At 37.3% G+C, this 25,713-nt stretch overlaps 1 long non-coding RNA gene across 2 annotated transcripts in view; it reads left to right on the forward strand.

The window, feature by feature from the left end:
• The first annotated feature begins 534 nt into the window (after positions 1-534).
• LOC144200687 (uncharacterized) overlaps positions 535-25,713 on the forward strand; it is a 45,658-nt gene continuing 20,479 nt past the window's right edge. For both annotated transcript variants that reach the window (XR_013327172.1, XR_013327171.1), the window contains exons 1-6: positions 535-711; positions 806-907; positions 2,271-2,378; positions 2,490-2,685; positions 11,271-11,440; positions 21,195-21,322. This is a non-coding gene — a long non-coding RNA (uncharacterized LOC144200687). The remainder of the gene's footprint in view (positions 712-805; positions 908-2,270; positions 2,379-2,489; positions 2,686-11,270; positions 11,441-21,194; positions 21,323-25,713) is intronic.

The following is a 25,713-nucleotide window of genomic DNA, read 5'->3' on the forward strand; positions in this document are numbered from 1 at the left end:
TATATGTGCCAGAGATTGTTCAGACATGCACATAACCATCTGAGAATTTTCCAGCAGAGCATGCAAACATTAAGTGATATCCATAAGGCAGGAGGGGTGCCATTCCTTAGCACTTTGAAAAGCACTAGAGCATTCATCTCTGTGGCAGAATGTGAAAAATAAAAACAGATTGGAACAATTTAAGTACTTCAATTGGAAGAATGCATCAGAACATAAAAAAATAATCTAATTAGAGCTGTTATTTCTAGGAACAACACAAATTGTCAGCATCCTTTCATTGCTTTCCCTAAGTTGCGCTACTGCCAGATCCGTGTTTTCATATTTAAGCATTTAACCAATCACGTTTCAGTCATCATTTGTTGCCAGGAAGGAAATCTACATGGAGGCCTTCACAATCAACATAAAATAGGCGTGGATAAAACTGTTGCTTTAACCAATCAGATTTCGATTTGGCGATACCAACGCCCTCTCGCAGGTATTGGGTATAAGTCATCGCTTTCGCAAACAATGATTGGTTAGTGATCGCGTGGACTAGATAGCTACCAAACAATGTGTAGCGCATGTGCAAACATATTGTTGTGTTGATTTAATAGCGGTTTTATCAATCCACGATGGCTGAAGGAGGAGAAGAAATAGATTTGTTTGCAGATCTACTGACTAAACCATTTTCAAGACGAACTTTTCAGGAAACGATGGACATCATTAAGAAAGGTAGGACTTAGGACAACACCAAAGCTAACATGCATGTTTGTCTCAACCGGGAATGGACATTTGCAGCCCTAAATCGAATAAAAACTTATTTCAGAAATACGACAGGACAGGCCTGACTTGCAGCTTTAGCTTCGATGGCGATAGAAAAGAAGATGGAAAGAAGAGCATGGATCTTGTGCACAAATAAGGATTTTTGGTGAGTATAACATGGCTATATCCCTAATCAATTCAATGCTTTTTATGTGTTCCAGCTGTAGCTGCAGTAAAGGTTTTATAGCTATAAAATACTTTTTGTGGGTTGGATTGATTCACAGTGAATGCATCGGTTTGAAATAATGTATGATTATTTTATCCTTGGTGAGTAATTACAATGATGTATTTTCAAAACACTAGAACATTTGATAATTTGTGCAGGATACTGTCACATACAGATTGAATATAATCACCTCTGGTTAGCAAACTTATATTTTCACATCAGTTTTTGAGGCTTGCAGAAAATGTTACAGTTAATGATGTTGCATCAATTAGAGGCAAATCAATAAGAAGGTTGGCCAGAAGCCACTGGCCCATTTAGTTAAATGATGTTGGCACTTTTGATCAATTAAGATGAACTGATGTTTGCCCTATTCAATGGTGAGAACTTACCGGATTGCTAAAGGAGTCCTGAGAGGGACATGAATGTTAGAGAAACAAGCTGTCACGTTGGCAAAAATTGAAATGTTTTGACACCCAGGTGATGATGTTTGTAGTTGTGATACTAGCTTCTGACATATGCTGTTTAAGTGCACTCTTTACTGTCATTCCAAATCAAATATTAATAGGAGTTGTGTATAAAAATAAACAAAAAACTATATGATGAAATATCTAAAAATGTGGCATTTTGCACCCTTAATATAAAAGAATTTGACTAAACCAAAAAGCTCTTTTCCAGTATATTTTCAAAAGAGCGTGACTACTATTACTACACAATTACACAGTAGAAATTGACTATTTTCCTTATGACTATTAAACCATATCAAAATGAACATTGGATGCCTTGAGGAAACGAGCTGACAATAAAGCTGACTCTCATAATCGAAAGCACAACATTCAATTACGGAAGCAAAAGAAAGTCGGCATATGTACATGATTGTTTTTCCTTAGCTCCTAATTTCCTCCTTTTTTATATCGCACCTACTGTTTGCATTATCATATCTTCCTGCTGATTGATGTTATTGTTTGAAATACCTCTAATATAGGCACTCATTATCCATTCCCAAAGTTATTGCAGTTTTGTGAGTATCCTCAATAGGAGCCCACTACTGAAGCAGGAAATGTGACTGAAAACATGAAATTGGACTTTAATGAGTTCAATCCCCTTGCGCTTTATGTTTATGATTTGTATCCCACAGTGAATACATTGTGTGAATTACGTGCAATTTTCAGAGGATCTGTGCCTTTTGGCGGTTATAAAACTGCCATACAACAAAAAGGAAGTTGAAAGCAGCTTTTTAATTGGACATTCAAGTGGCACTTGTCTCTACAAAGAGAGCTATTTAAGAGCTGGTGTCTTGTTCTAGATCTTGGAGGAAACTGAAGAAGTTCACGGGCCGGGCAGGATGCATTAGCTTGACGCTGATGAAACATACCCGACTCATTTGTCTCCAGAACCACCAGATTGTTCTCTGGTGAGAGACATGATGGAGTGACACTGTCATGAGAAATTTACACAAGGCTTGTTGTTTTCTAACACAAATGCTCACCGCACATGAATTTGCTCTTTCCTTCTCATAACCCAGGCAACAATGCGTGTCAATTTGACAGCAGCCATATGAAGCACTAGGAGATGTGAAGTGCAGCGACTTCTAATCCATTTAGCACTCGATGACCTGTGGAGAAAACGGCCCCATCATGATAAAGTGCCTGATTCCCAGACGTTCAATTACATGTCAAAGGGCAGGACGTACATCAACGTGCTGTATCGACCACCAACAGGTATGGATTGTGCTGCTATGAGTCTATATGTTTATGATTTGGTGTTGTTTAAACTGTAATTAGAGTTAGATGGGTCATATCATTCAATTTAGGAGAAAACAATGGTTCTAAGGTGGCCCGGTGGACGAGTAGTTAGTGCATTGGCCTCATAGTTCTGTGATCAAGGGTGTTAGACCTTCTTGTGTGGAGTTTGCATGTTTGCATGGGTTTTTGCCAGGTACTCCGGTTTCCTCACACAGCAAAAAATGCATGGCAGGTTGAATGAACACCCAAAATTGTGTGAGAGCATAAATGGGTGTCCATCTTCTCGCACCCTGCGATTGGCTGGCAACTTATTCAGTTTGTCTCCCGCCTAATGCCTATAGTTGGCTGGGATGGGCTCAGGTTCATTTTTGCATCTTACATTTATTTTTGTACCCAGGTGAACTTGGTAGCTTGACACCTTGGAATTTGTTTTATCTGAATTCATCAGAGCATGCAGCTGCCATTTTAATGATAAGCTATGACTTTTTCACCCTCATTCACGGTAGACATCTCGTCGCATTACAAATGTATCTTCCTGTCAGTTTAAAGAAACGTCACATTCATTATTTTTAGTTTCACTGCCAAGGCCATATTCTTGTGTCCCTTCTCTTTGTTGAATCAAGGCCATCTGACGTGCTGTTGTCTGCCTGAATTGTAAACACACTTGACCTCTGAGTGTCTTTAGCGATGAAAGGAAATATACTAAATGTGAAAATGATTTTTATCTCATTTTCACTGACAACTGATCAGTCCAAAAATAAAAAAGAGACGAGTAAAGGAGCAGTTTTTCATGACTGTCATCTCTGTTTATTGGAAAAGCAAATGTATACAGTCAGGTTTATGTTCATGAGCAAGGTAATGAAAAAAAAAGTACGAAGCAATCATAAATCATTAATTCAAAAAATGCTTTAACTTCAATGTGCCAGTTGACTTTATCCCTTCCAAAAAACTCTGCTCACACAATATAGTTGAAGACCTGCAGAAAAAGAATGCTGATCCAATAAATTAAACTGACAAACATTGCAACATCAGTGATGTTGAAGAAAATAAATATTGCAAAATGTTTGAAAGTAGACAGAAAAAAATGCTTGGTGATAATATAAAATAAAACGCTGATATGCATGTGCACACATTTCATTTTATGGAGTGTAAATGCCTAAGCATGTATTCCAATCAATAACACTTGAGCTTGAGAGGATGTCAATAGGCTCTGCACTGCAGTGGAATTCATGATTCTAGGAAATGAAAACAAAATGTGTGAAATGGAAGAATAGAGCACGTAGCAGAAAAAAATATTAGCTGAATTAAAGAGGTGAGATAAACAGCAGAAAATAGAAGAACATAATGATTCACGGCGGTAACAGTTATGTTTGAGTGATGTGCTGAAAAACAGCAAGGCATTTGTCAGGATAGGCAAATTTTTGCATAATTGTGTTCCCTAACTGAGTCTGTTTACGCCCCCTGTGAGGCTTAAAGACAGCAAAACATGGATCTTTCTCCAATAAGATAAAAATAAGCAATAAAGCCAAGATGGCACACCAAATTCTGTACAGCAGGGGTCCAGAATAACCTAAATGGTTACAATTTGCCCTAAACTTTGAGACACTAAGTACATATTAGGTCTTGCTATTTATTTTATATTTGCCACTAACATTTCAACAAGTCACTACATAAAATGAGTGAAAACAAAACTTATTTAACTTGATTTGGGTTAGGGTAGGCCACAGGTACAAAACACATTACAGTAAAGGATTGCACAGTGACAGGTATGCAGATACATACGCAGACATTATTATTTATTGTCCATGTATAGACCACACGCAATACCAAAAGGATGTACTACTCCAGCATACATAAACATGCAAACTCAATTATGACAATTATGACTAATAATTCAGTTTTCCCCTCTAGTCTTAATTAGGGCCAGTTACTACCAATTGTTTCATGCTCATGCATTCTCCTTTCTTGGGTATCTCCAGCATCTCATATCACGACCTTAGTGAACTTGTATTTATGATGCAAATGGCCATTTTGGAAGTTTATACCCAGTAGTTTACCAAGTATATCTCATATTGTTTGTCAACAATTCCCACATTCCAGGTTATGTGAGCCACAGATCTGGTGCACTAGTATTAATAAGGCATGATAAAATACGCATTGTTATAAATTGGGCTGGGTATCAGGTCTACCAAAGACTGATTGCTTTTCCACTTGTCATTGGGCTGCTTTTTCAAAAAGATCACTCAAGACTAGATGAAAAGAAAGAAGAATGACTGAGAGAGCCTTCTGTTATTTAGGGCTGTTGTTCATGCTTTGTCTTTGCTGTCCCTCTTGTAAAGCAGTGGCCCATGAATCCTGATAATTCTCTATTTAAACAACAACCATCTCCTATCGAATTAACCACCACCTGTCAGCCTTAATGTGCTCTCTAACTTACTGTGCTATAATCAGTCTGGATCACAGCTCACAACCTTTTCTAACACCATGACACACAATTACAATCCATTCAATCTTCTGTGCATGTATAAAAAAAGAGCATACTAATGATATCCCTAGACACTAACTGGCACTTTTTTTTACAGTAATGAAGAAATTTCAATGATTGAATTGGCAAACTTGTACACGCCAGGTAATCTCTGTTTTCATTTCAAGGAAATATTTGCTTAGCGGGGCTTTTCGACATATAGAAACCAAGTCAAAGCCTGCCTATTTTTAGGTGTTTTTGTGGCTGTTAGGCTTAAACAGTGATAAATATATATTTGCAATTAAATATAGGAATGCATTTTTAATATATGATTGATTTATTTTTGTATATTTTAGTAGTCCAGAGGTTTGCATCCTAAAACTAAATGTATGTTACACTTTAGTTTAGAGCAGGAAAGGGAAACAGTAATAGCAATTGGTGTCTGTTTGTCCTTCCAATCTTAGCCCTTCTATTCAAACAATTGTAGGTTAAACAACTCATATTTAGTAATGTAATATGGTTTGTTTGGGTATTTGTGTTGGGTGTGTGTGAAATAAATATTTGATGTCGGGAGTCACACTGCATCCTCGCTCCTCAGATCACAGTACTATGTTGGGACCAGTGATGATATTTAATAATACATGAGGTCACTTATTTGTCACATCAAACAAATGCTAATTTTGTTTCTTTGTTATAGTTTTATTTTTGCTTTTTAATTGGCTTGGACATTTTATCAATTAATGAAGGACTAAATAACACAGTGTTCTAAATGTTTTAATGACATTATATTGCTCGCAAATCGTTGAATGGTTACCTATCCCACTGTGTGCCAAACTTTAATTGAGCCAAAGCATGTTCACACTGGTAAACATCTTATGACACAGCACTGAACATAACTGTCCCAAAAAGTGACAACATAAGTTAACTTTGAATCTGCCTCCATCTTATGGAAGACAATATTAATTTTTTGCCAGGTGGGAGGTTGACAAAGGATGCAAGCGGTTATGAGTCCTATAACATGACATGTTGGGGCGTACGTTGACACCAGAGGATTAAAACGTGGAGACATCTTGTGGGTCAGATGCATACTATAGTGCGGAAATTATCATAAATCAAGAACATTTTTCCCAATAACTGCATTATTCTACAATATGAAATATCGATCAACTCGGCAGGGCGACTCCATGAAGGAACTTGTCCTTGGCTTGACCTTTTAAGAGCTAAACAATGGAATTTCTGGGTGTTTGGTTGATTGTGCATTAGTCAAAACTGTGTAATACTCCCTTCACTGGGATGTTTTATTTAAGGACACACAATTTAATGCGCATAACCCCACATGCAAGAATTAGCAGGACATTTGGAGATGGGTAAACATTGACTATTTCATCAGCTGTGTGAGCTGGCAATATTTGTTCCCGTAGTAACAGCATTACAGTCTATTTGAGTCAGTTCACGTGTGTATTTGTCTTGTATGCATCGGAGTCTGTTCATGGCGATATGGGTTGGGCTTTATCTAAGTTGATTTGTTTGGAATAATAAGCCTACGTTCAGCAGCTCACATGTGGGCCACTAGTGATGTTCAGAACAAAAAAAACAGTATTGTGGAAAATCAGCTCACTGCTGGTATGGAACACATTAAATATGTTATTTGGTGTCATTTTAAATATATGTTGTATATATGTTTAGCATGTTATTTTATTAAAGACCTTATGTTGTTTTAGATATCCATGATATCCTGTAGCTGTCTGTAAATATACTGTTTTGTTCTTCCATGAATACTTTTAGAAAAAAATACTTCAAAGTGGAGTTGCTGTTTTCAACTGTAGCTTAGAAAGTTACAAAACAATGGGGAAAACACATTGTTCTATTTCTAATTAGAATGCTGGTGTTGGAGGTGTTTTAAGACCCCCCTTTCACTTTGGATATCACTGTTTACCTTTAATATGTTGTGACAGCTGTTCAGTCTCTAGTCACATCGATACTCTATAATTACTTTATGCTTGCCTTAAATAGCTAAATCACCTGGATTTATCGTTCTTCAACATCAAGTACAGCATTTTGTCAGTTGAGACACAAACAAAAACATCTTGCTGCTAACTGATGTTAAAAAAATGAGCATCTAATTTGTTTTTACAAGGTTGATGTAAAAAGTAGAACTAAAAGAACTCTGGCTCATCCAAAATGCTTCTGCTTGAATAGTCCCTGCAACAACAAAATTATATCATAGATCTTAAATCCACAGTAAAAATCTCTCCTATAAAACCCTACAAGAGCAGTTACCATCACAGATATAATAATATCCAAATTCAAATTTACTTGTGGTTCTTGGAATCTATCAAAAAAGAGCAGTTGGTAGCCATCAGACTTTCCTGCTATGAAGTCATAGTCCAAATCTTATCCAGGTATGTGGTATGCCCTCACAGTCAAAGATGAAATCAAAAGTATTTGTCTTCAATAAAGCTGGTGGTCGGGTCTGATTTATAGTCAGGTCATCTCATTTCTGCACTAATGTAGATGGTTTGCTACAAATTAATCTTGTTCTGTAGTCTTTCAACTGTGACAGTGGAGAGCTAAGTCTTATTTTGGCATTGATGGGCAGTTATGATATTCCATCATCTCTTTCTCAATTGATGGACTGATCAATGTCATGGGATTTCAGCTTCTTTTTTCAATTCAGCTCTTTTTCTTTGTGATAATAAAAACTTTGTAGTTTGTTTCACTGTGATGACACATCCATTATTTAAGCTATTAGATAAGTACATGCAGTGGTACCCTTGGCCAATGTGTCATACAGTATATCTTGTTGGTGACAATAACTTTGTATTCATTCTTCATCAACATCATCTCAATTTACACCTCACACTTCCTTACTTGGGTGTGTAATTAGTTCCCCTGACACATCTCTCATTGTCCAGCTGCGAGGGTGTGTGTTAATATCCCTGTGATGGTAATGCCCATGAGCGGCATGCACAACATTTATCACATCAGAGGTTTGGGTCTCTACAGAATTGAGTTCAAGTGTTCGTTTCGTGGCATGTATTCGCCAGATTACCTATGTGTGTTGCCCTTTGCATGAATACGTGGGTGTGCAGTCTTGCATGTGCATTAGATAAAATAGGAAAAGAGTTGAAGGACAGTGCGTGTTCTTGAAAAATATCCCTCTTCGGTATGTAGCTTTATCCACTGACTGTTGGGGGCAGTGTGTGTCTAATGATATACTGTTGATGTCATTGAATGAGTGAATACCAGGCCCGGATCTAGAATGCACTGATTAAGAGCACTGTGAGAAATGTTGGATTAACATGACAATGTTCCATTGTGCCGAGCTCAATAGATCGCACAACCATGACTGCAGTTTCTATTCATTTAGCTGTCTAACGATGTACAATATCATCGAATGGCAGGTGAAAAAAACTTTTCTTACATTTTCCCTCGGCAATATACAGGCATGCACACCTAAACACATGAACACGCCTAAAGGTCAAAGGTAATACATTACACAGAAAATACTACTATATCTTTCTTTCCTCTCTAAAACATATTTAACATGTTACACAGCAATTGTTGAACTTAGTGCAGGGATTCATTTTTGTTCATTTATTTTCAACACCGCTTATCCTTGTCGGGGTCGCTGGAGCCTATCCCATCTGACTTCAGTCTAAACTGGTCACAAGTCAGTTGTAGGACACTCACCGTGACAGACGGGTTGCGCTCACAATCACACCGCTACTGAGTGTCAATGGATCCCACTGTGAATGTTACCCCATTTAAATAACAGTTATACATAAAACAAACATTGATGGCTTCAAGGATTTTGCAGGCTTTGTAAATGGGACGCTAGATATGACAATGACCAATAAATCAATTAGGTGAAGTGAGGAGATTACCTTAGATCCTGAATTGTAAACATTACATCAATAATCATTTGTAAGTGATCAATAGTCTAACCTTGTTGGTCACATAGTATGTGAGATGAGTGTGTTGGGTTGTTTTGGACATTGGGTTAGGGTTAGGTCTTTTACCACAACAGTCCACATGAAGCTGTCCTGAATGTGTCAAACTGGATCCATAGCAAAGACCATATATTTATCCCTTAGGTTAGGAACTGTTGTTATTCTATCTATCCAACTATCCAACCAATCGGGACCTAGAGGTAAGAACAAAAACAACCAAGCCATGTAAAAAACAAACACAACAACAATAACATGACTTACACCTCACTTTCTGCCACAATGTTAAATTTCTTATCTCAATCAAGAGCCCATGAACCTCACTCAACACCTGAAAGTACTGTTGGTGAATGCATAGACAACATCATCCACTGTTCAAAAATAATTGTTTTGTGGATCTATGAAGGTAGATCTGACAAGACATCCCATACATGCTCGGGAAGGAAAACATGGCAGGGCAAAACTCATTATTATTATATATTTTTCACACCCACCCATATAATGAGGTGTGCTCTACAGGGCAGACTCATGTGAGTGCACAGTTGCTCTTTTGAAATAGCCTCCATTAGTGTGTCTGCATAGCCAAGCCAGTCAACAAAGTACACCACTTCTACAAGCCCTCGAGCCTTGGGTTTAGAAGTATCACACACTAACTGGGGATTATTGGCTTGTAGTTGTCATTTCCACCTTGTTATCGGCCCTCAGTGAATATCTCTGTTGCATTGTATGACTATGCAGGAGTGAGCCAAAATAACCCTATGAACGGTGATTTGTTAGGCCGCATGCTGAATTATTGATTGGATCCCATGGAAGATGATGACGATGATTAGACTTTGTAGTGTGCTGGGTTAGCTCAGGGGTAACAGCTTTGATTAGGCACAGTACCCCTCTTTTCTGAGTCAAAGGAGAGAGAGAAGTGCAAGATGAAAATAAATAACTAAATATGATGCGTTCATCAGTGCACAACATTCAAAAGTATTCCTGATCGAAAGGGAATGACAAATTAAAAATGCAAATCAATGACGCGCAACTAGGTGATGCTTTAATAATAATTATAATAAAGGTACTGAAGGGAGAAAAAAAATTAAGCATACAAACAGAATAAGCCCACTGTCAAAACAGTGACTGTTTTACACTGCACGAGCAACTGCCCCGGGCACAGAGCCCAGGCTTAGCTGATTTTTCTCCTCATGACTGAAGTAATTACACAGGATAGATGTCATGCACAATGTTGACCAATTTTCATGCCATGCTTCCTTCCAGCGTTAAGTCTTGGAATTAAAAGTTTTCGTATTAGGAAGAGTAAAATTCAAAATCCTGGGTGAATAATTGGTTTTGCTTGAGTTTGTTTCCAGTTTTTATACAATAAGGTGAAATACAAATATTCAGCTAAAGAAACATTATTATTTACAGTGTTGAGCAAATATTTTACTGCTGCGTTGTCATGTTCTTGTGCGTTGTCCGTATATTTCACAAAGTCAAATACCTTCATATGGACCGTGCTTTTTGTGAGTGGCTTTGTTTTCTTGTCAAATGCGGTCTGCAATTTGATTCTTACTGTCTTGCACTTTGTTTGCCATTCATTTATACCTTATTTTTTTTCAAAGACACTTGAGTTTCAAATGGACTCCAATAACCTTTACATGCCCCAATGTTCAACGTGGACAAAAAAAATGAAAAAAACGTTCATTCACACAGCTTACAATGACTGGAGAATTTCTGTTGAGCTAAAACGACATCAAATTTTGTCATCTCATTTGATGCCACCTGAGAAGAGACAAAAAATGTACTTTATCTAACAATAATGTCGAGCAGAAGGAGCGCACCTCAAAGACGCCGTTATATCAGCTCACTTATAAATGCTGCCGACAGTTTAATAGGCCTGAGTTACAAAGACGTAATGTGATCATAAAACATCCCAAATGTGCTCTCCAAGGCAAGTCATTTTCAACACTACGTGGGACCGCATGCTGTGGTGCCTAACGACTTTCATTTTGTAATATGTAAATTAACAAACCGTGACTGTAGCCATGATGCAACTCAAATATTGGATTTTTTAATGAAAACAGGGATTCACTTTTCTTTTCTTCAAGGCATGTTATAGATATGTGTACTAGTGTTTGTGTCTATGTGTGCATTTTCTATAGGTTGCATGATTAACAGTGGCTTTTATAAGACCTTGATGGATTGCACCCAGATTGCAGAGGTCGGCAAAACGGCTCAGGATCCAAGGAAGGTTTAAAACATGGAATGTGAGGAGAAGCTGGCACATCTCTATATGAGGAAGACACCACTGTGTACAGTACAACATTTCCGAGTAAGTAATACACCTTTCAGATTTTTGAAATATTTTGTAATGTGTTTTCACGGGACTACACGGAACAAATCAGACTTTCCTTAATGAAGCAATATGCAAGACAAATGGTGACCAGTCTAGGGTATAGTTTGCCATTTGTGCCAACTCCAAACAGTGATGACCGATCTAGGGTCAACCTTGACCTTTAGAACTTTGAGGACCACACGCAAACTGCCGGGCCACCACTCAGTTTGTTAGTGTTTCCTCATTTTTCCAAAAAGATCTCAGCTCATAGTTGTACCAGATGTAGGCTGCTAGATACAGTGTACCCTCAAGGTTGACTGAACATTGCACTGATGGATGGAGGTGCAATAGAGAACAATGCTGAGGCAGACTAAAAAGGATGAAGTCCCCTAGTAAGAGTTCTCAACCTTGTAAGAGTTCTCAACTTTGACACATTGAATGTGTCTCTTGCACAATTAAGGCTGCTCTCATGCCCAATATATAATATTTTAACACGCGCAAAGATTAACTACTTGACTATTGGCGTACTTCAATCATTCCTTCTTTTCTGCTTATCCGGAATGTAAAAATACAAATAATCACCTTGTAGTATTAGTAGTTTCAAGCAGGAACAACTCTGTAAGACAACAACAAGGTCAGTAACACTATCTCCTGGCATTGAAGGAGAAATGGCTCTGGATGGCAGCCCACTGGCTGGCAAAAACTCCAGGAAAAGCAAGGTGGTCAGTACACAGCAGCTGGCTGTAGGTCGAGGCTATTCTACCGTAAATGGAACTGACTTGGCCAGCGTGGCGGATTGGCATCTGTGTAGAGTTCTGTGTTTTAGTGCCATCCTAGATAGCAGCAAAGACAAAAATATGTACAACTACAGAATTTAACACCAATGGCAGATGTTTCAAGTAGCTAGGTATGCAGTCAACAAGCCTGGCATTGCTTTTGTATTCATCTGAGTTTAAAGCAAGAGTGGCAATTTAGTTTATCTGGATGTGGTCTGAAAGGCTCTGATTGGATTTAAGAGTCACATAATTCATCCATCAGCTAAAATGCACATGGAAAAATAAGAAAATCTTGCTTATTGGTCTGAAAAAAAGCTAAAAGTTATTATGTCTGTCAGCAATTTATAAACTTCTAAGTGCATGATTGTGCCTCTATATAAAATGAGCAGACCCTGGTGTAAAACAATGGTCTAGACTGAATTGAATTGAATACTTTAATTGTCATTATATAAGTCTAATGAGATGGAATGAAAATTTTGTCAGTTTTCCTAGACACCAAACGTCATCAGAACAATTATGCTACTAAGTGCGTGATTTAGAATTTTATCTTGTAAAGCACGTTGTCTTTTAGAGAGGAAATGGGGAAGCAAAAAGCTCTTTATTACAATATCACTTTCTCATCTCTGTCTTGTCTTTTTGACTCTTCGTCAAACTGCAGTTTCCCTTTAGCCTTCAATTTCTTTACCAGACCTGTCACAGCTGTCTTTTATGTCATTCACACTTTGCTGACAACACAGCCTCAAATGTGGCTATCCCACTTTATCTGACCCTAGTTTCTCTCTCATGTTTGTACATATATCCTCTTTCTATCCATCACCTGAGCATGCTACCCTTGGGCTTGCAAATCATATCATGTAAAAAAAAATGTTCAACAGTAGGTTTAAATATAGTTACGGTCTATGAGATTGGCATAAAATCAAACCGTGTGAATTACAGTAACAATAAAGTACATTGACTTGTGCACCTGCAGACACTTGAGGTATACTGGAAAACAATTACCTAGATTCAACAGTATTGTCATCAGATAGCATTTGTTATTTAATGGGGCACTTGTTATGTTTTAGCTCGAATAGATTCAACCCTCATCTGAATGGAAAATGTCTGTGGATTACAGATTCCTTGATTTATTTATTTTTTACAAATAGATAATAACAATGATCTACCTACATATATTTTTCCTCTTACAACATTGTGATCATTGCAAGGCTTATTCCTCTTCACTAAGAATATCAATGAAGTACCTTGACAGCTTGGAGGAGAAACTTGAGAAAATCATGTAACTTCAGGTAATCTTGTTGGTGTCAATTTGGGTCAGTTTTATTTTACAGAAGTGAGAGGACAAGAGTGAGAGAGGCAGTTGGACCAATATCCACCAGAGGCGTACCAATGTAAAGGCAAACTGCTCATTAGGTTTTTAATTCAAGAGCCACTAACATGCACTGAAATATTGAGTGGAATATTAAAAACCTTAACAAATAGACTGATATTTTTTGAGTGTATGTATGAGCATGGAGAGTTGCATACAGGAATAAGGGGATTAGAAAGAATAAGTTTAGAAAAAAAGACCATGAACAGAGTGTGTATCAGTGAATGGACTTATAATTACATCTATTGCTCAGCTTGGAAAAGATCTAATTCATGTTTCAAACATGAGCCAGATTAATTAGAAGCACTATATGAGCTATTGTGCCCTTCCTCGGTGTCATTCAGCCTTCATTACAGCCACTTTGATACAGAAATGAAACCGCCTTCAGTCAGATTGTTGCTATTATACCACTGAGGCTTGCTCCTATTCAGCCAGAATTGCACAGTCAAGTTTCCTTTGGGTTTAGCTTGGCTTGTCTGGGAGGATGATTTGTTATTTTCCGGGTATCTGTGTACGTGTGTGTGTGTGTGGGAATGCATGCAAGGGAATGCATAAGCTCTTTTTGTGTGTTTGCGTGCTGGAATGTGCATATTTGTCTAAAGGGAGACAGTGGCGGGCATTTGCGGACTTAGAAGCGTAAAGAGAGTGGAGCTCCAGGCAAAAAGAAATTAAAATGCCTCAGTTGTGTAACAATGACAAAAGCAGTAAAATATGCATTCTTTGAATATGGGCAATTGGGCTACTTACTGACAATTGAAAGTGGGTAAACAAGCACCATTTTTCTCTTAAATAAATCTAGAAACAAAATAAATATATGGTGCCCACTTTTTGCATTACACTCACACCTAAGTATTCTTTAAAACATTCATATACTGAGAATCGGGTAGGACCATTCTCTGTTTTCTGCTCGATACTTAGAATAGTGGGAACGATAACATGATTTGAGGAAACACAACAGGTTATACATTTCCATTATGCAACACAATAAAAAAGTCACAGGCAGAGCAGTGTGACTAATACAGATGATTTGGAGGTATGTAGTCTAGCTCTGCTCAACAGCTGCATGGGAGTCATTCATACATTGCAAGCTTTTTATGGTTGTCGTAAAATGGTAGTTTGTCAAAGCCATCACCTTCAACATTAGTGTTAACTTTCTAAACGGTAGAGTCATTGCCAAAGACAATCGCTACATGAGTTTGCAATGCTCAATTAGTATATACTCATATACCTTTCTGAGCATTCATTTGATGATGACGTTAGTTACCTAATAATATGCTTTTCAATGGTAAAAAGCCATGTGTAAGGAGTGTCTTGTTAACGTAACTGCATGTATGAGAAACTGTCCGAAAATACAAAAGAGCCACTCTCCTGTTTTTAGTGAATCGATGTCATGTAACCGTACCATGAAGCCTCTATCCCCTCTCCCGCAGTGTAATCCCTATCTTTTTTTCTCTCCTTCTGCTCTTCAATATGTTTGATTCTCACACCAAACTGTGCAGAATGGGATTATGGTTCCTGACAGTTTCAGTGTGGAAATAAAGATGCTCTTCCTCTGCCCCCTTGTTCATCCCTCCTTCCTGGTCTTACTTTGCTCCTCTATCCTCTAGCCATTCCCTACCTCTGTTTATTTCTCACTCCCCTAATAGCCCAAAATCTCCTGGGATAGGCTCCAGCACCCCCACAACTCTTGTGAGGATGAGCGGCTAAGAAATGTTCAGAAAAATTCTTCAATTTCTAAAATACTTCAGTTTTTTGTCAATGTTAAACATTTTCTTCTACAAGTGAAAATCTGTAGAATAATATTATTCAATATGATTGCTTCAGTGACATTCTTGTCTCCCCTTCCTATCAAAATTGACGCCAAGGTCAAATCCCTGGGTATGTTGTAATTAAATTAGTCTACTTGTATTGTAAAGAGCTGTGGACCTGAATTCACTCGCAAAGAGACTGGCAAAGTCTCCAAGTATAATAATGAGAAATGGTTCCTTATCTTAGTGGGATTCCCACAACGCCTATTGTCCTCTAAATTTAAGTGTAGTTCTGGGACGTTGGAAATCACTGCTGAGATTCATGGGTCATGGGAATAATTCAATAAAACATCTGTGAAGAGAGGTGCCGACTTGATAACCCCATCAAGCTAAAGTTTCCACATGCGGCTCGCGCACTCAACACTGTAGGATTCAGATAAGGTGCGTGGTTGAATAGCGCTGCCTGTCTGATGACCCTGTGGAGTTACTTGCATCTTTTGTGACGTCCTTCAGCATCTGACATTTGGGAGGAATATGATTTCTTCTAACGTATGTTTAGGATTGTATTTTTAAATGATAATGTGTAACTGTTGTATAAAAGATTGATATGTCAGACAGTATTAAGGCTTGATGAGTAATTGAAGAATCATTACAGGTTTTAGGTATCGCACTAGTTGTAGGGTGCCTGTTCTGGCGTTAAAATATATAAATGTAAAAAATACACAGACATACAGAGGTGAATCAATAATTCACTGCATTTTTCATCGCAGACTCAACAATGTGCACTCACTCAAGGTTAATATAGACGAATACTGGGCCTGCAATTGTTTACAGTGATAAAACTGAATAATTAAAAAAAATGCTCATCATTATAAGTTCAGTTGGCAAGGTCAAGATCCTCTGAAGATCCCATCAAGCAAGTGTTGATGAGGCAGATTGTCATCAAGGCATTGGTTATAGACTTGGATTGTATCCATAAACAAATTAATATAAACTGAAAGTAGTATTGCACAAATGAGTGTCTGCAATGTAGCACGTTTTTTTTCTCCCTTTTTATCATGGCAGGGTGGTGGTTATAGAAAATGGCTAACCATATTAAAAAAAGGTTTACCAGTTATTTTTATGACACAGACATGAGTGTCTCAATTGTAGTAAAGCATTGAGTGAACTGTTCATCATCCATTACCACATACACACACTCCCACACAAATGGCAATTACATGAAGGAGATGCCCCAGAAATAACCTTGTGCCCTCACCTTAAACCCAACTGTTACTTTATCCCATCTTCTTTGAGTTCTGTCAAGGGTGTTCTTTTTCTGTTTTTTTTCCCCCATCCTCAGGGCTCAACGCCTCACTCGGGTGTGGTAATATGAGTCACTCACTGCGGGAATGCCTACAAGCGCTGTCAGAATCAGAGACAGATTAGATAGAAAGCTGTTATGCAGGTGTTGAAACGACTTGCAAATGTTCAGTTAAAAAATAACTAGATCCTGTTCTACAATGTATATGCAGTCCTATATATATTAACATAATATAATTATCAATTGGACATCAACTCACTAGCACTATTTTCCTGCCCTTTTAACAGATGGTTGTCTTGATGCCTTACTACTATTTGCATGTTTTCTTAGTTTTCCCTGCAGGCATATCACCTTCAACATGCCTTCTGGTGAGATCAAAATAAAATAAACTAATGACAGCAACAGCCCTTACGTCTACCTAATCAAGACATGAGTTCAAAAGTTTAAGGCTAAAAGAGTCGTGTGTTGGCCAAAGACAATCAAGAATGAATTGAAGAGGCATATTATAATATTTTGACTCAGGATACATACAAAGTTGCTGTTAACGAATCTATAATATGTTTATTGGTGTGTATGTGTGAGTAAGACGGGGTGTGCATAAGTGTTTATGGATGCTTCTTTTAAGAGGCATTTTAATGTGCCACTCAGTAAGATTTTAACTGAGGAGTCAATGCTTGTTAGCAGTCACAGAACCGGAGGAGACTCTTGGTCCCTGCGTGTCATAAATCATAACCAAATTGCTTTCTCAACCACAAAAAAGAGGTACACATATGCACATTTGGACCAAAATACACATCTTCCTGCTCAATAGATGAATTGCATGTGGTCAAAAATCAACCATCTCTTTGTAAATAATCAAATAAGGGATTTCTGTAGTAGGGTGGTTGTCGGGTAGGCCTTTTGATTGCAGTCTGCCTGTAGAGCAGAAAAGAATCAGTGCTTGGCATGGAGACCTGAAAGTTCAATTTTACAGCATGAATGTGGATAATGCCGCTCCTACTGCTTCATACATTCCTCTCGGTTAAGGAATTACAGTCTTGCAAGGCAGTTTTTTTTTTTCCTACACCAAATATACATTACATTACCAATTTTTATATCCATTCCTGTTTAGAAAAAGACCCTTTTCAACCAGCAGGAAGCTTAAAGGAAAATTTTCTGAAAACTCCAATCAAATATATACTTCACGTCAACAGATGTTGCTTTCTGGCCCCATGTCCTTGGCACTTTGTTTAATTTCTGGTCAGCAGGAACATCACCCATGTCAGTATCATCACGATTGTAATCCAGTTGACTGGTTCTTTTGGCATTGTGGATCTGATGACATCCCTTTATTTGAGATGGCAGGGAGATGATGAGTATGAATATTAGTTAGTCATTGTTCTCTACAGCAAATATGACAGCTCTCAATGGCATTTGCTCCATTCTGTGCAGAGTAGCGAGTGTCGTGTTCAGAATGGAACGCTAGAAATGATGGCAACATGCTGTCACTTTATTGAGCACACTTTAGTGTTCACTAAAGGCCCCCTGGAGCTCATGGTAACAACTTGCAATAATGAATCAATCTACATTTTATTCAAGAGGAACAGTAGTAGCATGAATCTTACGTAGGAGGAACATTGAAACGATGGAAGTCGATAATGATTAAAACAACATCCACTCAGGTCTCTATATATGCACATACAGGTAGTTATCACCTTCTTTTGTGGAGTGTGCATGTTCTCCAGGTGCCTTATTGGGTCCCCTGGTTTTCTCGCCCTAGGTATGAATGTTTGTGTTTGTGCTACTTGGTCTCCATGTGCCCTGTAATTGGCTGGCAGTTAATTCAAGTTGTTCCCTACATATTGCCCAAAATTGGCTAAGGATAAGTGGAACAGAAAATGATATCATGTATTAGAAGGCAGCGCTGAAATTGTATTGCTCTTTCTATTAAACTATCAGCAATTAGCTTGGGTTTCATTATTATTCCTGTCAAGTAAGTTTGACAAATTTACTTGAATACTGGTGCACTTGCACAATATTGTAAAACACACACAATTGCTCTTAGGGGAAACTTGCATAATTAAAATTGTGTGCTGGATGGCAAGCTTGCATCATTAAGCCAGGTGAAGCAATGGCATTATTTTCAGCTTTAGAAATACAAAGACTTAAAAGCAAATTTGCACAGAAAGAAGCTCCTAAACTACAATTTGGGCTTATACATAGAACTTAGTTTGTCCCTGAATACAGTTAAAGGTCGTTCTAATGGACCAATGTCCATTGTCATTTTAGAGAACGGAAACTGTCATTAAAACGGAATTGTCATTGTTCCTCTTGTTTTTCTACCCCTTTACCAGCTGTCAGTTGAAAGTAATTTAGTATGTTTTAGAGTGTTTACCAGAAAGTTTTCATATTTTCCCATGAAGTAGATAAACACATGCTTTTTTTAAAAAATCCTTATCCAAATTACTTTAAGATTTGATGTGGTAATGCTTCATCTGTTCTTATTGTACATCAGTGATTTTTCAAGTTATGCGCCACAGAATCAAAAGTGAGAAATTTACACTCTCCCAGCCCAACTCATTTGGCATGCAATGCTTGAAGAATAATGGTTTTCGATTAGACCAGCTTGTGGAGAAGAAGGAATGACATTGATTGGCCTAGGAAATAGGGATTGACATTGATTGGTGGTGGCTTGTTTGTGGGGCCAGGAAGTGATTTGCATAATACAGACATTCAAAGTCTACTGAGGCTCTGTCCATGGTAACGCTGGGCCTGAATATAAAACTCCAAATTTAACAATAAAAAACGAGCATAAAAGATTCAATGTTTGCATATAATTTCTAACCTTCTGTTTTCTATGTTTTTGTTCACCATTTGAACACTTCTGCACAATACTAATTCCTTGAAATCTACATATATGCATGATCATTTTACTCACAACAATAAAACACTAGCTATGGCTGAGGCATAGACTGGTAACGCTCTGTCCATTATTGATGAAAAAAATATCTTTGTTTACGTTTTTGTCAAATGCTGAAACACAATTCTAAGAAAAATGTTTTAATTTAATCTTATTTGAACAATTTCTTCTAAATAGAATAGATTATCTTATTTTGTTGCTCAATAATTCAAATAAGCTTTACACGAATTATATTTTTCATTACATTTATGCTACTAATTATTCTGTGGTTCTCTAATATATATAACTGACCTTAGCTTTGGGAATATGGGTATTGTTTAAAAGAAAAAACGGTTTTGAGTCACAAGTGTGATGTAACAGAAGATTGATCTTTTCTTTTCATGGATAGATGTGTTGTAAAAAAAATGTTTCAAACATGTTAGAACAAAAAAAGATCAAGACTATTTCATATAACATCACAAGAATGTACTTGAAAATACCGTACCCCTCATCAAGGTTAGGGGAAACGTTAGTAGAAAAATCAATCCTCTATAAAGAACAAAGCTATTCTACCCCTTCAAAGGTCCGATAACAAAAAATGCCAGTGGGTGAGATTTATACAGGGCTGAATCTTCAGGCAATAAAATGATATAATGTAAGATGCAAAGGGAGGAGGGGCGATGTGTCTCCTGGCTGTCTTTGTTTACTGTGACAGGGACAGGTGGAGCTTGACAGCAAGACCTTTACGGAGTGCCAGTTAAATAAAGAGGCTACTTGGGAATGAAAATTAGCAGAAATAAGAACAAAAGACCTGCGACCCTTGTGTGGATAAGCGCTATAGAAAATGAATTAAAAAAGAACAAAAGTTTGTGAAACACCAATGACTAAATGCCAGTGTCAACATGGGTGCCAACATTTTTAGCCACTCATGCCATCATGTGATTAATTGAAAGTCAAAGTTCACCAGCCATAATTAGATTCTCCTTATATAATGTTAAAGATAACACGTTATAACAGCTTTTTGGCAGTTTTGGCATTAAACCAACATTTTAATCATTTCTCACAGCTCACATATTGCTAATTTAACTTAATCTAAATAGGGCAGGTACTGAGCAACAATTACTGTTTTGTAAGGGAAAAATAAAAGGGATTAGTAATTCAGTTTCAAATGAGACAATGTGAGAGGCCTATGGTTTTAATACCAACTCTCTGTTTTTCCCACTTTAGATAATCCATGTAGTGACACTGCAATATGGGCATAAAATTGGGTAGGGACCCTAGGGACACTTTCCTATAAATATTCTACAACTGTTTTCTAAAAACTTTGACCAATGTCTGTTGTGTAATGTAAATGATTATCTCATGTTTAGGGTTAAATGTGGGTCTGTAGTAAAGTCAGTTCTGGTTTGCTTTGCGATCAACAGTCACAGCCGACAGTAACTATTTGAACCAAAAATGCATGCCCTTTTATCTATACAGAAGGTCCAACATCCTTGACGGTGATAATCCTGTTGCACGAGAGATAATAAACTTGGGAAGAGATGATCCCAAACCATGAAAAGCCATTTAGAAATAAAGGAAGCAAACCAAAGCAGCATGTCGAGTGACGCAACAAGAAACAAATAATGGAGCGCCAAAGCTAAGCCAGCCTTGACACAAGTTGCTCATTATGTCTTACAGACCAAGAAAACAAGAGCACCATGGCTGTAGGAACAAGCACAAGGACAGATTGCAGCAGGAAGACGTTACGCAGAAGATAAGCAGAGAGAAATCAGCAAGAAACTGCTGAATCGAGACGGAGAACTAAGGTGAGAAGAATAAAAGAAAAAAAAACGGGCAGGAATATGGAAATCCGATATAGAAATGAGGCAAGATATGAGGAGGATATGTGCACACGCATAATCAGACGCATGCATGCACACCGTCATGAATTAAAAACAAGAAATAGAGTCCTTGTCACTTTGTAATTGCAGGAAACTACCATTCTTCAGAACTGTAGTTTTCCATGACGCCTGCTCACATAGCATAGATGAAGAGTGGAGGCCTCATTATATCAACTTTAAACCAAGAGTGCTAGATAGCTTTACACTACCTATGAGAAAATATAGAATAATTTTCTACTCCCAAATTTTAGTGGTGCCTTGAAATACAGTACTTACAAGTGACCGTATGTACGTTATAACAGTAGGACTTACACAGTTTTGAGACAAATTCTATACAACCCTTTTTTTAATTTCACTTGCGAGACAAATTATTTTATTATAGGTCTGTAAAGTGGCAGTAGGTTATTAGTTTGTCAAAAAGTAAATGATACTTCATAAAAAGAACCTTCATTCATGCTCCACAGGCAAACCTTGCATCAAAATGTCACAAAAGAAAAGACTTTCATTCTGTTCAGTAATCACTACAATGTAACTGTGTAGTATTATTTTTAAATGAAGTAAATTAACCTAAATCAAAAATAAAAAGAGACAAAACATGAAGAAATTAGCACGTTTTCTGAGTGACAGTGCAAATAATTAGGCAGATTTCACATAGCGCTGCTTGACATGCAATAATTACCTTCTTGTTCCTGAGATGCATCGATTACTTGTTGTAAATATTGACAGGTGGGAATATACATCTTGCATTTACTGTAGGAAATATACGTAGGTACATATATTTTCCCGTCTCTATACTCAGATTTTTTTTACTGTTATCTGATTTTGCATACAATTAAAAGTGACATCTCAGATCTGTTTCAAACGCTACCGCTCAATAATTTACATTAAAATTAACCCAATTTTAAACTGTTTTGAGTAACTAGGGACTAGAACAAACACTCCTTAACTTGTGGCAACCTTTACTTGACTTTTGGTGCTTTATTGTTGCCACCATATTTTGTAAACGGCACCAAAAGATGTATCATCGACTATATTTAATTATTTAAAAATATTCCTGCACAAATTGGTCTCAAGGGGGAGATAAGGCTTAAGAGTGGAGGACCTTTGGCAATGTGACGTCATAATGAGGGGAGCAAGCAACTAAAAACTAACTGTCCGTGAAATGATTCATTTATTGTTTGATGTGAAGTTTATCGTCTGACCAGTTGCATGACATCAGTGGGAGATAAAAAAAATAGGCCTTAGTAGAGAATACACAGAAAAACGTGTTTGTTACTGGAAAAAACGACAAACCACATCATTTCTATAAAAACACATACTAATGAACCCTGAGTTAAAGGTACAGATCTGTCAGAATACAGAAATTTTACCAGATGCATGGATTTACAGCATACCTTTCACCTGCTGTGTGGAATCAAGGAGAGAGATGGAACGATAGAGAGTGGAGATTAGCAGACGAGCCGACGCAGTGGGGCTACAGGAACGGGGCTGATACTGAATCGTAATGTATAAAATGTATTTTTCATGAGAGTAGAATCAATAGTGATTTGGAGTGTTCTCTTTGTTGCCAGAGTGGGTTGAGCCTGGGTGAAAGAAAAGGGAGAGTTATCTGAAAATAAGATAAGAGAAAGGGAACACAGAATAATGGATAAATGGGCAGATGGATGGATAACTACAAAGATGGATGACAGCAAGTTATTGAAAGAATTGAGATAGATGAGAGGGAATGATAAAACGAAGCTGGCTAAGGAGCGAAAGGAAACACTTTTAAAGCAGGTGTTTGAAGCTGAACTGTGTGTGCTGCACCGTATTTTCACCATTTTAACACGTTTTCTGGCAAGTGTAGGCTCCATTTTATTTAGTGTATCATCTCTTGCTATCATTTGCAATTTTATGGTTCCACATCTGCACAGATAAGATTCAACTTATCAACACTAATTCCATTTAATAGGAAATCATGGGAGCCGTCTGATGGTGTAGTGGTTCAATTTATTAGTATTTTGAAAGTCAAGACTTGACCACAATCTGTGAAATGTTTCCTGACCAGGCATTTCAATGTAAAGTGGTCATGTATTTCATGACTATATTTAGAATACCTGATTCTCATATGTTCCAGAAAAGAAAATAGTAATCCCTGAATCACCTTAGTCTTTTCCTCAATTTCCCTACTGTTTACAAAAAAATATGTGTACATGGAGGCTGATATGCATGCCCAGGCAAAACAGACTGTCTCTTATTCCTTTTATGGCAGCACCTGATCTTGGCTTTCAGTAGATATTTCATGGCACATTAGTCCCCATGGCAGGCAAGAGTAGAAAGTGGGATCAGGGGATGTTGAGAGATGAAGCTAGGCTATAAAATGAACACTCATTCCTCTGCTGACTTGTCTGCTTCAACATCCCTTCCAACAATCTGGTTCTTACTGCCTTATCTTTATAATTTTGGTTCTTTGGGTTTAATATTTTTTAAAGTTCGGGAGTCAGAATATGTCAGAGACTTGTTTCTAATGTATCCTCACATGGGACATTTGGGGACATGTTAAAATGAGCGAAAAGAAAGAAGGACATTACATTTCTCTTTTTGTCTCAAGAAAAATTCTACATTTATCTGTTTATTTGTTAAACAAAAATATTTTTAAAGTTCAAACTAACTAATTTGATAATAAAGCAAACTATAGGCAGGTCGCCTATTAAATGTATGGTGAGCTTTGCAGTACATTATGTAGTATTATATGCCGATTTGGTGCAGTCATTTATTCCAAATTGATAGTAGGCATTAAAAACCGTTAATCATCATGATTAAATAAGATTGAAGACGAGTAAACTAGTTTGTCATTATTGTGTGATGATGCGTCATGATGAAGTATCTAGGGAGTCTCGGCTCTAACTCTCTTTTAGCTGGATAGATTGCTCTAGTCTGTCTTATTGAAAGAATTGGGAAGGTGATATGCATGACTGCTCAGCCTTTCTCATAAAACATTTAATGAGGCTATAAGCTCGAACCCCAGTAACCTTTACAGTGACCTCCCGCTGTCTGATGAAGCTCATAAAAAAGAGACCATATGAATCTGCCCAGAAATCCATGAGCATGTCTTATCAAGAACAAGTGAAAATGGAACATACAACAACGGTTATTGCAATCATGCATCAAAATCCTTAACAGAGATGAAGAATTAATTTTACTTCCACAGTATACGATAGAAATACCATTATTGATTACAATATGAAAAGGACAAATTTTTGGCCATCAGTATTGAATAAGTGAGTTTGTTTTGACCTCTAAAAGTGGCTGGTCTAACGTGAAGTAAAAGTAATCGGCTGCTACCAGAAAGAATAAATACAGATGTTGAATTAGATAGTTAAATACAAAGAACGATTCCTACGGATTCTACCATTAGCTGATCTTATAAAAAATTCCTACCTAAAAAAACATGACTTCCAGGTATTTTTTTAACATGACATTTTAATCTGCTGTCATCTCATGATGGGTCTGGAATCTGCTTGCTTCAGTACACCTCACCACCCTTCACATCTCATCACTTTAATAACTACATAGAAAGGATGTGTGGGTGTTAGCTCATGTCACACAATACAGAAAAGTTTGATTTAGAATGACAAGTGCATGCAATATACTATGCACCAATTCCAGCTAACTAATTTCATATTAACAGCCATCTTACTCACAGGTAACTGTTTTATTATGCCATAAGCATTGCTTTTTTTCTTATTCATTCAGTGAGCAGCAACATATAACATTCTCAAAAAGTGTTTCACCCCTAGACATTCCAATGACTCATTTTCAGTATAAGTTGCTATTGTTTGACATTTCTTTCTTTGCATTCGATGTATTCTTGCTCTTGTCAATTCAACTGGGTCTTAATTATGTTTGCTGTTGTGCAGTCTCTTTCCACTTTAGAGGCATGTTAATATTCTCCTTAAGTCCATTCAGCTGATACTGCAAAAGCCAGCGCCCTACTTCTTTTTCACCTATTTTATTTTATTTAATGAGGACGAAAGAAGACAGCTGGATTTTTAAGTCTTGACTGCCAGCATGTAGTACTCAATGTGCAGCAGCACATCTTGGATCACTTAAAAATTCACCAATTTAAAATAATTTTATGAGCATGAACCCCTCCCTTACATGTCCAATGCAAGTGACAGGATAAAACTGAACCAATCAGTTCTATTGAATCTTTTCTTTTCTAGTCATTTCTTCCCTTTTGAATAAGTGGAACTAGCTATTTTCTGTAGAAGAATTGAGTCTAGCTCATGGTCCATTTCAGCCTCCTTTATAATATAACCCTTTTCTACACAGCA

The sequence above is a fragment of the Stigmatopora nigra genome, chromosome 8 (genome assembly GCF_051989575.1).
Source record: "Stigmatopora nigra isolate UIUO_SnigA chromosome 8, RoL_Snig_1.1, whole genome shotgun sequence".
NCBI lineage: Eukaryota > Metazoa > Chordata > Actinopteri > Syngnathiformes > Syngnathidae > Stigmatopora > Stigmatopora nigra.